This window comes from Lytechinus variegatus, chromosome 2, assembly GCF_018143015.1.
Source record: "Lytechinus variegatus isolate NC3 chromosome 2, Lvar_3.0, whole genome shotgun sequence".
In the NCBI taxonomy this organism is placed as follows: Eukaryota; Metazoa; Echinodermata; class Echinoidea; order Temnopleuroida; family Toxopneustidae; genus Lytechinus; species Lytechinus variegatus.
Genome location: NC_054741.1, coordinates 8,750,596 through 8,764,731, shown reverse-complemented (window position 1 = coordinate 8,764,731; position 14,136 = coordinate 8,750,596).

Sequence of the window (14,136 nt, the reverse complement as noted above, 5' to 3'; positions counted from 1 at the left end):
CCGTACTAAAACATCCCATTTTCAAGTCACTATACACCAAATATATTTCCTCTCACTTCGATTTATCATTTCCTTAAAGTGATTGCCCTCTTTTAAAGTCTAAATATAAAATACTTCCAGTCCGTGCTTACTTTTGCATTAGTGGATTGGTGAGATATGTCTGCTCTTCATGAATTCCTTAAATAAGTCCCTGTAACGTCCCCTTTTCTGATCTGATTATCAAAAAATTTTAGCTCGCGCTTCGCGCTCGCATCATTTGGTTTGTAAAATACGTATGGTCTTCGTGAATTTCTACAAACAAACCTTTAAATGTCCGTCATCAGGTCTGAATTTCCTAAATATTTAGTTCGGGCTTCGCACTCGCAATATTTGATTTGTGATATGCTTATGTTAATCTTGATTACAATAACTCCAAAAAAAGTGTTTCATGATTGTGTTTAGAAGTAATCAAGCAAGCGCTTGGTACTAGCATTAAATGACTATATGGTTAGATATTTGAACTCTTACTGGATTCTTAAAAAATAGTTCTTGAAATATTCCTTTTAGGTCTGAATACCAATTTTTTAGCTCGCGCTTCGCGCTCAATTATTTGATCAGTGAGATACATATATGGCACAGTCCCTATCAAATGTCTCTATTAGGTCAGTATACCTGGCAAATGAGCGCGCTTCACTGACTCAAAATTTTTGCTGATGCCCCCAATGTACGCCATGGTACGCCACTGATAAGATGAGATTTTCTGATTGAAAAATTGTGTATACAAAGCAAGGTTTACAAGAGCTCTCACCACCTATCACCACCTATCACTACCAGCCAATGTTTATAAAATGAGTGAATATTTTGAAGGTAGACCTTGTCCTAGATCAGCGAACGCCTTGCTGACTTAACCTATCCAGTCACCGTGTCTTATCTCGTATGATAAAATCCTCCATGTGAATGAATTTAGAATTTTCATTTGGAAAAATAGATATCAATAATTGATTCTACTCACTGGCGGATGTGGGGGGGGGGTACAACCGGCCAGTGCCCCCCCTTGGAAAATCTTGGATCCGCCCCTGATTCTACTGGTCATAATAAGTCATGGTGGCTCAGTGGTAGAGCGTCTGCCTCATGAACGGGAGGTCGTGGGTTCGATCCTCGGCCGAGCCATACCAAAGATTTACAAAAGATGAGACCTTCTGCCTTCTTGCTAGGCGCTCATCATTTAGATTGGAAAATGGTAATAATAGCATTATTATGTTATGGAGGGCCCGCTGGTAGGGCAGTTTCCTAACTGAAGTGGCTACCCTGGGTAAATAAAACATTATATTATTGTATGTCCTGCCACCCCTTGGACCCTTGTATAGACTCCTAGATCACTCATGAAAGTATGGACTCATGCTTACTTCCAACAAGTCCCCCCCCCCCAGCTATTAACCCAAATCAAATGATTAATTGTTTGAAATGTTTTCCTCATAATATCTACATTTGTATTCATGAATATAAATAATTATAAACTGTTATACAGCAGAGGATACTAGGTGAAAAAATTGCTCATAAACTGTTATCATAAATTCATAATTTTATCAAATCATCGGTTATTTTGGTTTGCCGGTTAGATATTGTGCTTGAATAAATAGGCTTTAGGCTTTAGAGATAACGAGATTATTTTATCGTCGCTATGCTGTTAACGCTGGCTATGTATAAAATTTACAATTTTCATTTCATTTCCACAAATCCGTTATGTTACAAAACTTTGATAACTTACATAACTAAGCTGAGCAACCATTACACACGTAGACTATATATAAATAGCAAGCATTATTAATCAATACATATTAATATATGTTAAAGTACATAAAATGGAAAAGTGGAGGAAACCTTAGATTGAAGCAGAATGTAGATAAGGTTCCCTTTTTTTATACATTACTTTTGATATAACTACTTAATAGTAATACACGTGACAACATTTTAAATCTTAATGCAGACTCATTTTATTCTAGTCCTTAGTAAACTATCTACGAATCTTGACATGCCTAAAATATCATCGAATTTATCTGAAATATAAATAAATGAATAACATAGAAGATCCGTGTTAATTATCATGTGTTTATGTAGAGTGCAATAATAAAAATAATAGTTTGGCTTATTACGGTTCTACTTGCAGCTAATAATAGTGAAGTTGTGATGGGAATCGTGAAAGGTCCATCTTTTTCTCGTCATTATGATAAAGGTTTTTATACAGCTTGAGTCTTTAAATTCATGTCATTATCTTCAATTTTATCAACCCCTCTTTGACGCCTTGTATCAATAATCGAATCCTATTATTATGTCGTTATAGAGTATACAACATTACTTGTGGAGTATTTGCAATATGATCACGAGTGCGCGAGTTCCGAACTTTTAATAGTATTCAGGTATACGGTATGTAAACAATTATATTGCAATTATGTCTTCGGGTTGAACAAACTAAACAATATCCTTTGATTAGAAAGAGGCAATATTTTCATACTACATTTTTTGTTAAATGGTATTTCAAAAATCACATTAATATAATTTCTCTGAAATTATATTACCATGGCCGAATTCGACCAAAGAGAACCTAAATCATATTAACAAGCATTCAGAAACATAAAAGTTATCTTCATTCGTTGTTTAATTGTATTAGTTAAATAATTTTGAATTCACTTTCCTTTTTACATTGATTTTTTTTTCAGTATAAAAGTTCAAATTATTTGTAATTCGATCATCATTTTTTTCACATTAAAGAAATATCTCAAAATGGCGCTGAATAAAACATACTTGATTTGTTTTTTTTTTCGTTTACAATTTTTTTTTCAAAATGGACCACACTAATCAACCAGATTTTACTCAAGTAACTTTTCTGAGAAGTTGTTTTTATTGAATGTCGTATAGTATACAGTATAATCACAAAACAAACAAAAATTTTCTCTAACTGACAAACTTTCCCGTTTACAGGAATAAAGAAATGTGTCGAGAAGCTGAAACAGATTTCTTGGTTTGCACTGCCCTAAAAATCTGGGACCAGTTGCATGAAACTTAGAAACTGATCATTGGACTGATTTATATGATTGATTACATTGATTATTGTTTGCGATCAATTGTAAAAATCAACACAACGATCAGTTGCTATGCTTAATGTCACCGGGCCCTAGTCTAGCTTTCGCATATACAGTGCGTATCAAAAAAAAGTTTACACTTTGAAAAAGCTCTGGGAATTAAAAAATATACAACATTTGGGTAATTTTTTTACATATATTCTTGGGTGTGGGTCTCATCTATCAAATGAAATTAAAAGTTTTGACAGAATGTTATACTTGAGTGAGCACTGTCCATTTTTGTAAAGCTCGCAGAAATCTGTTTGCGCAGAAAAGCTCGTTTTTCAAGCGGTGCAGGGGAAAGGGCGAAATCAAACTTACCCTGGGAATCATTTCTCATACATTTCCCTTGCACTTTTAGTCAATTGAAATAAAACGGATACATGCAAGCATTTTGTAACAATTTGGCACCAAAATTGAAATTTTATCACTTAGTACGCACAACCTTTACCCTTTTTGTGCCAGCTGGTTTTGAGGACATAACTAAATGTAAACAAAAGCTTATATCAGACATCTCCATCATTTTTTCACTAAGTTTTTATCAATTGAAGTGGGTTTACATTTCATTTTTCATTTAATACTTGCTTCTTGCAATGGCACTCTTCGAAGTGTGTTGGGCAAGGAAACAACATTTAAAAAGGAAAAGATATCTTCAAATCAATTTTAATAGCTAACTTCAATATGTTCTTCATGATAAAGGTCTACTTTTATTCGCAAAACTATTTCAAAGTTCTGCGCAAATCATATTTCACTAACTTTTCAAAAGTAAGTGGTGCTCACTCAAGCGGAAATATTTCTCGACAGTTATATCGTCAGTTGCTCTAATGGATCTGTATCAATGTTAAAATGGTGAAAAATCTTCAGGATACTACAAATGTATAATTTTTCAGGACTTTTTCTAAGTGTAAACTTTTTTTTGATGCGCACTGTATAGCAGGGACAGCATCTATACTGCATGTTATTGCCAACGTTCAGTAAAATACACCATGTAAACTGCCCAAAACAAAGGGGTTTAGAACCTAATGACCGGTAATTATTCTCTTTTCTTAGCAATAATCAATGCATGCTTGATACCATCAGAAAGACTATCTTCTTTAAATGATACCGGACATGTTGATTGTGCCATGTAAACAATGGGAGGTGTTCGAAATAAAGGATAGCGTCAATTTTGGAGTTACTTACAAGTCGATAAAAGTATACATCTTTTCTTCTCAGCGGGTAAGCGATTGAGTTACTCTACCCATCGTATGTGTCATTACATTTAAAGTTCGACCACAACCAACATTTCATAGCAATGTAGCAATGTACCACCTTTTGTCGGCTGCGCAGATTTATTCAAACGAGGATGTCGCACCCCCCCCCCCACATCCCCCTTTAGCGACAACCCTGCCTGTTAGTCAAAGCCTTAACACATTAGGGTACCATTTTACAGATAATGTAACAATCTTTCCAGCATACACTGATTTGTATTAAAAGACAAGGAAATTGGTCGATCAAACCCATATTTCAAAATTTTTCATATCTGTTTTTTTTAATGTGACACAAAACCAGATCATGTGATTTGACTCGTGAGAGAGGATAAAATATGTATTTACACAGGCTATTTACACAGGAAAAATATTTTAAACAAGTGGAGTGCCTCTGGCCGTCTCACCTGCATCACGCGGTTCAATATAGCAGCAGTGCTGACTTTGAATACTACTCTAACTCGCACAAGATGTTCAGTGATACATGGTTACTCTTATTTCCCTTTTTTATGAACTAGACCAATAAACTTACAGAGATATGATGGTTATTCAACGAAAAACCCCAACATGGCCAAAGTTCATTGACCTTACATGACCTTTGACCTTGATCATGTGACCTGAAACTCGCACAGGATGTTCAGTGATACTTGATTACTCTTATGTACAAGTTTCATGAATCAGATCCATAAACTTTCAAAGTTATGATGGTAATTCAACAGATACACCCAATTCGGCCAAAGTTCATTGACCTTTGACCTTGGTCATGTGACCTGAAACGCGCACAGGATGTTCAGTGATACTTGATTACTCTAATGTCCAAGTTTAATGAACTAGACCAATAAACTTTCAAAGTTATGATGGTAATTCAACAGATACCCCCGATTCGGCCAAAGTTCATTGACCCGAAATGACCTTTGACCTTAATCATGAGACCTGAAACTTGCACAAAATTTTCAGTGATGCTTGATTACTATTATGTCCAAGTTTCATGAATCAGATTCATAAACTTTCAAAGTTATGATGGGAATTCAACAGATAACCCCAATTCGGCCAAAGTTCATTGACAATAAAGGACCTTTGACCTTGGTCATGTGACGTGAAACTCATGCAGGATGTTCAGTGATACTTGATTAACCTTATGTCCAAGTTTCATGAACTAGGTCCATATATTTTCTAAGTTATGATGACATTTCAAAAACTTAACCTCATGTTAAGATTTCGATGTTGATTCCTCCAACATGGTCTAAGTTCATTGACCCTAAATGACCTTTGACCTTGGTCATGTGACATGAAACTCTGATAGGATGTTCAGTAATACTTGATTAACCTTATGGCCAAGTTTTATTAACTAGGTCCATATACTTTCTAAGTTATGACATCATTTCAAAAACTTAACCTCAGGTTAAGATTTGATGTTGACGCCGCCGCCGCCGTCGGAAAAGCGGCGCGTATAGTCTCACTTTGCTTCGCAGGTGAGACAAAAACAAAGGGGAAAAAAGAAAAGACGAGAACAGAAAAGAAAAAAGGAAGAAAAAAAAAAAGAACAAAAGGGAAAAAGAAAACAAAGAAAAAAGAGAGAAAATAAAAGTAAATAAAAAAAGAAGATGAAAGAAAGAAGAGAAAAAAGAAAAAGGGAACAAAAAAGAGGAAAAAATAGAAAAGAAAGGAGAAAATTAAAAAGAGGTTATTCCTCCCTTTTTTAAGGGGGGAAAAGAAAATAAACTCCAAAAAGAAGTGGCAAAATAGTCATTTCTAAAAAAAGAAGAAAAAGAAGAAGGTTGCATATTTGGTGACAAACCTCACAAAGTGGAATTTACAGGAAGAAAAATAAAAAAATACACACCGCATTTCATCTGATTCATGCATATTTATCCCCCCCCCCGGTGCGGGGGAGACCCTGTTACTCCTATAATATCGATCAATATGAATAATACTAATGTGGTATTCAAATGAATACGTTAATACCATGACATTTTGTACGATTATTTGTATTATGGATAATTATTTGTCTTTTGTGAACAGTGTTTTGTTAATATTGAATTGTAATATTTTACAATGTACCATTACTTTGATTTTGAACTGAATGATTAATAAATATCATTACAAAACAAAAAAATCTTGCTCAATAGGCTGATCATGGAGCAAGTTTTGAAGTCAATATACACAATATATTTTAGCTCGGACATCGAGCTTTCATTTTTTTTTCATTTACAAATTTAAGTGCTGTGTAAAATGTCCATTTTATGGTCTACATATCAGCATTTAAGCTCACGCTGCTTGGTCACATTGTTTGATTTGCCAAGTTCCTATTGTCTACATGTATTCCATAAAGTTCTATTAAACAAATGGCAGAAAAAAAATGTAACCACTACCATCGTCATGGTTGTGATGGGGATGAAGAGGGCAATGATGATTGTGCTGGAAGTGTTGAGGGGAAGAGCGGAGTGTCTGATCTCTCCCTTGCCTTGTAGTATCTTTGGGTGTGTTTATGCTTCCATTGCGAGGACAGAATCAGCGATTTCAACCGTCGATTCAAAACGCCGATCGTAAACGTGGTTCTGGGAGTGCTGTTTATGCTTAACTTTTCAGAGCAAATCATGATCTCCAGCTGTATCGTAAAGCGAGGTCAAATTGGGCGCGCTTTTTTTTCGAAAGTTTTTTTTTCCGATTGTTGTTATTACGTAGAGATAACACGGAGCAATACGACTGTATTTGCCCGCGTGCGCGTTTCCGTTTTACACCCTGGCGAAGGCATTTTCCGGAAAAGTAGCCAAAAAGCGACTAGTGAAGAGTCTACGTCTACGTTTGTTTACATTATCAGCTGGGCGCGCGATCCAAAGTCCGCACCGAAGTTATCCGCAGCTGAGCTTATACTTTCCAGGTTCAATACGAATGTTTGCCTTGATCATTTGCCTTGCCGATTTGCTGATGTCTGTCTTTCTCTCTATCTGTCTATATATCTATCTCTATCTATGTAACTGCAGTATCTATCTATCTAATAATCTTCTCTGTCTCTCTCATTCTTTATCTAACATCTATCTATCTCAAATTCTCTCTCCCTCTATCCATCCATCTGTCTGTCTTTCTCTATTTCTCTCTCTCTACCTACCTATGTAACTACAGTATCTATCTGTTAATTTGTCGCTCTACTCTCTCATTCTTGATCTATCTGACATCTATCTATCTCTCAAATTCTCTATCTATCTCTCTATCCATCTATCTATCCATCTGTCTGTCTTTCTCTATTTCTCTCTATCTATTTATCTATTTTTTTAACTAGAGTATCTATCTATCTGTTAATTTGTTAATAATCTTCTCTGTCTCTCTCATTCTTTAATTATCTATTTAATATCTCTCTCTATCTATCTATCCATCTGTCTGTCTTTCTCTTATTCTCTCTATCTATTTATCTATCTATTTTTTAACTTATCTATATGGTAATATTCTTTGTCTCTCTCCCTCTTTATCTATCTAACATCTATCTATCTCTCATCTATCTATCTCTATCTATCCATCTGTCTGTCTTTCTCTATTTCTCTCTATCTATATATCTATCTATGTATCTATCTGTTAATTTGTCTATATTCTCTGTCTCTCTCATTCTTTATCTTTCTATCTATCTAACATCTATCTATCTGTCTCTCAAATTCTCTCTCTCCTTCTCTAGCATCTGTCTGTCTTTTTTCTCTCTTTCTCTTTGTCCGTCCATATTTCTATCTACAACATCTCTCTCTCTCTCTCCCTCTATCTATCCTTCTCTCTCTCTTTCTCTCTCTCCCCCTCTCCCTCTATATTTCGACCTCTCTGTCTCTCCCCCTCTCTCTATCTATCAATCCATCTCTCCCTCTTTCTCTCTCTTTCTATCTATCCACCTCTCTCTCTCTCTCTCTCTATCTATCTATCTATCTATCTGTCTGTCTGTCTATCTTGTCTCTATCTATTTATCAGTCTTCTATATCTATCTTTCGGCAGCTTCTAAGTGTATCAATCCATCAAACTTAAATTTGTCTTTCCATTATAAGTATCTGTTTATTTTGATTTTGTCTGTCATTCTATTTAGTTAATAATTTATTTTTAGAAAAAAAAAATCATAAACAACGCGACTGCAAAAGCATGTTCGGATTTCACTCCTGACTGCCGCTCTCTCTAAGTGCCGAGGAACTCTGATCAGTAACTGTGCAAATTGCATGCGGTGGTGGACTCGCCTGTGTCGCACGCTGCATGCAACCCAGCGACGTGTGTAGACTCTTCACTAGTCGCTTTTTGGCTTCTTTTCCGGAAAATGCCTTCGCCAGGGTGTAAAACGGAAACGCGCCTGTATTTGCCCGCGTATTCTCACCGGAAGCATGTACCAAATGACGTCATTTAAACACGTTTACGATCGTGGTTGAACGACGTTTAGTTGCATTGCTATAATCTGCCATCTGATTTAAAATTTAAAAGTTCTTACTGGAAATTCAGTAATAGTTTATGCAACGATGAAGATTTTAAGAAAAAGATGAAAGAAGAAATTTTAAGATTGAAAGAAGAATTTAAAGAAGAAATTGCAGATAAGAGAGTTCTCTGGGATTTTCTAAAAATGAAAATTGGCAGTTTTACAAGAAAATATTCTAAAGAAAAGGCTAAGATACGGAAGAAAAAAATAAGATTTTGGAGAAAGAAATATTGGTTTTAGAAAGCGATCTTTTAGGAAAGGTAGACAGGCAAAAAATAGAATTATTAGAAGGTAAACAAAATGAATTAAAAGCAATTTATAATTACGTGAATGAAGGAGTGAAGGTAAGATCTAGAGCATCATATTATGAAAGTGGTGAAAGAGATACAAGGTATTTTACTCAACTGATGGAATCTAATAAAAGAAAAACAGTAACTAATGATAGAAGGAAAAATCATTTTAAATCAAAATGAAATAATTCAAGAAATACATAGATTTTACAGTAAATTATACTCGCAACAGGAAGGCGAAAAACACGAGATTATGGAAGATACCTTTTTCAAGATATACCGGAATTAGAACGGGCTTCAAGAGACATTTGTGAAGGAAAAGTTACTCAAGGTGAATGTTTGGAAGCTTTAAAACAAATGAAACTTAATAAAACACCGGGAAACGATGGGCTTAGTGTTGAATTCTATTTAGTATTTTGGTCTATAATAGGAGATTTGATAGTAGACGCTTTAAATGAATCTTTTTCTAAGGGGGAACTTTCGGCACATCAAAAACAAGCAGTTATTATTACGTTTGCGAAAGACGGAAAAGACCCTTTGTTTACTCAGAATTATAGGCCAATTTCATTACTGAATGTCGACTATAAGATTTTAGCAAAAGCTCTCTCAATAAGAAGTAAAAAAGTATTGCATGAAATTATTTATATTGATCAGGTTGGATATATAAAGGACAGAAATATAGGAGAGGCAGTAAGGTTAATAGACGACATGATTTTTTATACGAAACAAAATAATATTCCTGGCTATTTAATGGCAATAGACTTTGAAAAAGCATTCGACTCTGTGTCCCACTTATTTTTACAAAATGTTTTACGTCATTTCGGTTTTGGAGCATCTTGGTGTAGGTGGATTAAAACATTATATAATAAAGCCTCAAGCTGTGTTTTTAATGGAGGCATATCTACAGGGTATTTCTGCGTTGAAAAGGGGGGTAAGGCAGGGGACCCGCTCTCTCCCTATTTATTTATTTTATGTATCGAGGTCTTAGCTCATTCGATTCGTAAAAATTCCGATATACGTGGAATTCACTTCAGTGATTTTGAAGTTAAACAAATACTTTATGCAGATGATATGACCCTTTTCATAAAAGATCCATTATCAATAGATAACATAGAAAAAACCTTTGAAAAATTTGAAAAATATCAGGTTTGAGAATAAATAAAGACAAAACCTTTATTTTGCTGTTAGGCCCCCTCTCCGAAGAAAACGTTAGAATGCCTTTTGGTAAAATAGTAGAAGTCATTAAAATTTTGGGTATAACTTTTTCATTGGATGTGGAGGTACAGGAAAGGATAAATTATAAAGAGAACTTAAGCAAAATTAAAAATTTGTTGAATTGGTGGAAACAGAGAGATCTCACTCTAATGGGAAAAATTCAATTGTTGAAAACATTTGCACTCTCGAAAATAATTTTTGTATCGTCACTCACCCCAGTACCACCTTGGGTTTTTCATGTTATTGAAACGTTAATGTTTAAATTTTTATGGAATGGGAAAGACAAAATAAAAAGGAACATTATGTGCATGGATTACGAAAAAGGAGGGCTTAGAATGATAGATTTTCACTTATTTGTATTTGCACAAAGGATTATGTGGTTAAAGAGACTCATACTCGGAGATTCGAAAATAGGATGGAAACGATTTTTTATAAATAGGACACGTAATTTTGGAGGTTTACTAATACTTTTTAGTAACATATCTTTAAATTTGTGCAGATTGTCCCTACCAAGCTTTTACATAAACATGTTGGAAATATTGCTTAAAAATGAAACGTCAAAAAGAAATGAGATATTCTTCAATAATAAATTTATACGTTAGGACGGAAATAAGCCATTTGAAGAAAGCTTATTTCTTAGAAATATTTATAAAATACATCATTTAGTTGATGACAGGGGTAATTTTAAATCATCTAGAGCCTTCCAGACGATGGGATTAAAAGAAGATGAGATAGAATATCTCCACACAGTATATGAAAATATTCCAGCAACGTGGAAATGTCTCTTGAAGAAAACAGACACATGCAGGGACACAGCTTTAAATTTCGAATTTATGTTTCATGGAAATGTGAACACAATAGCTAATGTTACATGAAAGAAAATCTATAAAGCTTTGTTAAACATGAAATCTGAGAGGTCATGCGCTATTAAAAACATTGAAAGAATATTTGACTTTTCCGAAAAAGATACTGATACAATACTTTTAAGACCTAGGGTGGAGATATGTGTGTGTGAGGGTATGTGTGCGGGTGAGGGTGGGTGTGTGTGTGTGTAAGGGTGTGTGGGCAGGGGGTGTTTGTGCGTGAATCTGTTTTGAGTGTGATGGGGTGGGATGTGAGTGTGCGCGAAGGTCCGAAGATTATCAATAGTAAATCTTCTCTCATAAATCCCATATTATTTTAATAAACTTACAGGTTTCTTTACAGAGTTTTCTTTGTGATAAATGGTGAATAATTTGATTTTAGGCTACACTTTTTTTCTTCATTGAACATATGTATTATGTATATATAAAAATGTAAGAGAAAAGAATGTACATCAGACACTTACAACAAATTGAATTGATTTAGAATCTATTTAAGACATTGTTTAAATTCATTTTTGTTAAGAATTGTCAAATGTAACCATAATATTTGTAAGTTCAAATCAAACTTTGTAATGAATGTTACATTTTACTATGTTCAATTTTGTTTTATGAGAGAAGACAATAAAAGATTACTAAAAAAAAAAGTTTACAAACGCACCTTTTTGTGAGTTTACGATCGGCGTTTTGAAACAGCGTTAAATGAAAGTAAGCATGGACGCAACCGTGTTTTGGACTAATCACGTTTGGAAACGCTGATTCTGGCCTGAAAAGTTAAAGCATAAACACGGCCTATATTATATTGTACACAGTGGCGTACCTAGGATTTTCCACAAGGGGGGGGCAAATTCGTCTGCCAAAAATTTTGACAACACCCCCCCCCCCCAAATAAAAAGGTCTTCAACCACAAATAAAGGCAATTGGCAAGAAAAAAAAGGGTCTTCAAGTTCAAAGGAGCGGACCAGGGATCAGTTGTGACTCGTCAGGGGGGGGGGGCAGTTTGCCCCCTCTGCCCCCCCCCCCCGTAGGTACGCTAATGATTGTATAGATCACAAGCTTGAAAAATTGAATGATTTTACAAACTGCATAAAATGACTATACGTCTATTATGTCTATGCATAAATTTATTTATGTACTTTACTAAATCTTTTTGAATAACACAATCGTTTTTTATAATAATGATTTCCCATTTTTAGATTATCGATTACATGCATGATAAAACTCAGCCCCCCCCCCCCCCCTTCTACGTTTTAATTTGTATAGCGTTTTCCTTTTTGACTTGATCGCTGATCTCTTCGGCGTAGGTTTATATTGAAAAGAGGAAACATTATTAGAAGCATTGAATGCATCTAGAAAAATATATATATATACATATATACATATATGTCATGCATGTAATCGATAATCTTAAAATGGGAAATCATTATTTAAAAAAAAATTGTGTTATTCAAAAGATTTAGTAAAGTACATAAATAAACATATGCATTGACATAATAGATGACTACAGTGCGTATCAAAAAAAACGGGACAGATTTGAAAAGTCTATAAAATTTTTGTTTCAAATAATGATGTCTATATTTTGGTGTTAATAGATGCTCTAAGGTCTTATCTTTGAAATGCAATTTAAAGAAATAAATTTTATTCATGCTTGAGCGAACAAGGGACGTTTTAGTTGGGGGTTCAAAAAGAGGATTGCGCCAGAATTGCAGAATATGTGTAATACAATGATCAGACTTCTTGCTAATCAGGAGACTTCCTCTTGACCTTTTCATTATCTGTGCCGCAATTTTCGAATTATGCTCTCAAATTTCATTTACAAAGTTATTTATTCAATTGAATTATTTCGTTTTTTCATTTAATCTTCTCTTACCTTTTAATTTTCCTTCATAAGTAACTGAGAAAAGAAGATTTTTTGTCAACCCAAGCAAGAAGATTTGAATGATTAATTGGGAAAACTTGTGATTATCAAAATCGTTTTATTATGTGAAACAAATAATATTATGTACCTTTAAAAGACATGAATCTATTTTTCAATGGGTCATTAATTCCTTGACCAAGTTTAATTGCTTGACAGGAAACACAGGAAGGGATTCATGTCTTTCAATGACAATGGTGTATTGAGTCAATTTTGAAGGAGCTGATATGGCAGATCGGGTGAAATGTATTAAATAGTTGTGAGCGAGCGAAGTGAGCATGCAAATATTCCCACCTTTTTTTAATTACAATATCAAATTTTGTGATAGTTTTTGACATAATATTCAGAAAATAATATATTTTACTTTCTATTTTTCCTTTTATTTCCTGTCCACTTATTTTCTTGGTCAAGATTTTTTTAATTTTTTTGGGGAGCAGCCCGAGCGCCCACCCATCTGTGTGGCTTTGTTCAAAAGGCACCATAATCTTTGTAGCACATAATGAAAGGATTTGAATAAAAAAATCCATGCTCTCCCATAATTCGGTTGAAAAAAAATAATTTTAGCTTGAAGAAGGAATATTCAAAGCTAACAGTTAGAGAGCATATTAAAAAGAAATAACAGAATAATTCAAGCAAATAAATAATCTGAAAATGAATTTTGACCGCATGATTTGAAAATTATGGCAAAGATAATGAAAAGGTTAAGAGGAAGTCTGCTAATAAGCAAGAAGTCCGATCATCATATTACTCATATTCTGCCATTCTGGCGCAAGCCTCTTTTTGAACCCCCAACAAAAACGTCCCGTGTTCGCTCAAGCATGAACGAAACTATTTTTTTTTAATAGCATTTGAAAGACCAGACCTTAGAGCACCTATTAACACCAAAATATAGACATAATAATTTGAAACTAAAATTTTATAGACTTTTCAAATCTGTCCCGTTTTTTTTTGATACGCACTGTAGTCATTTTATGCAGTTTGTAAAATCACCTCATCAAACTGTAAGCTGGCTATACATGTTTCGAGCAGCCCATGTTATAATTGACTGCGAATAATACAGGCGAGACAGAAGTTCC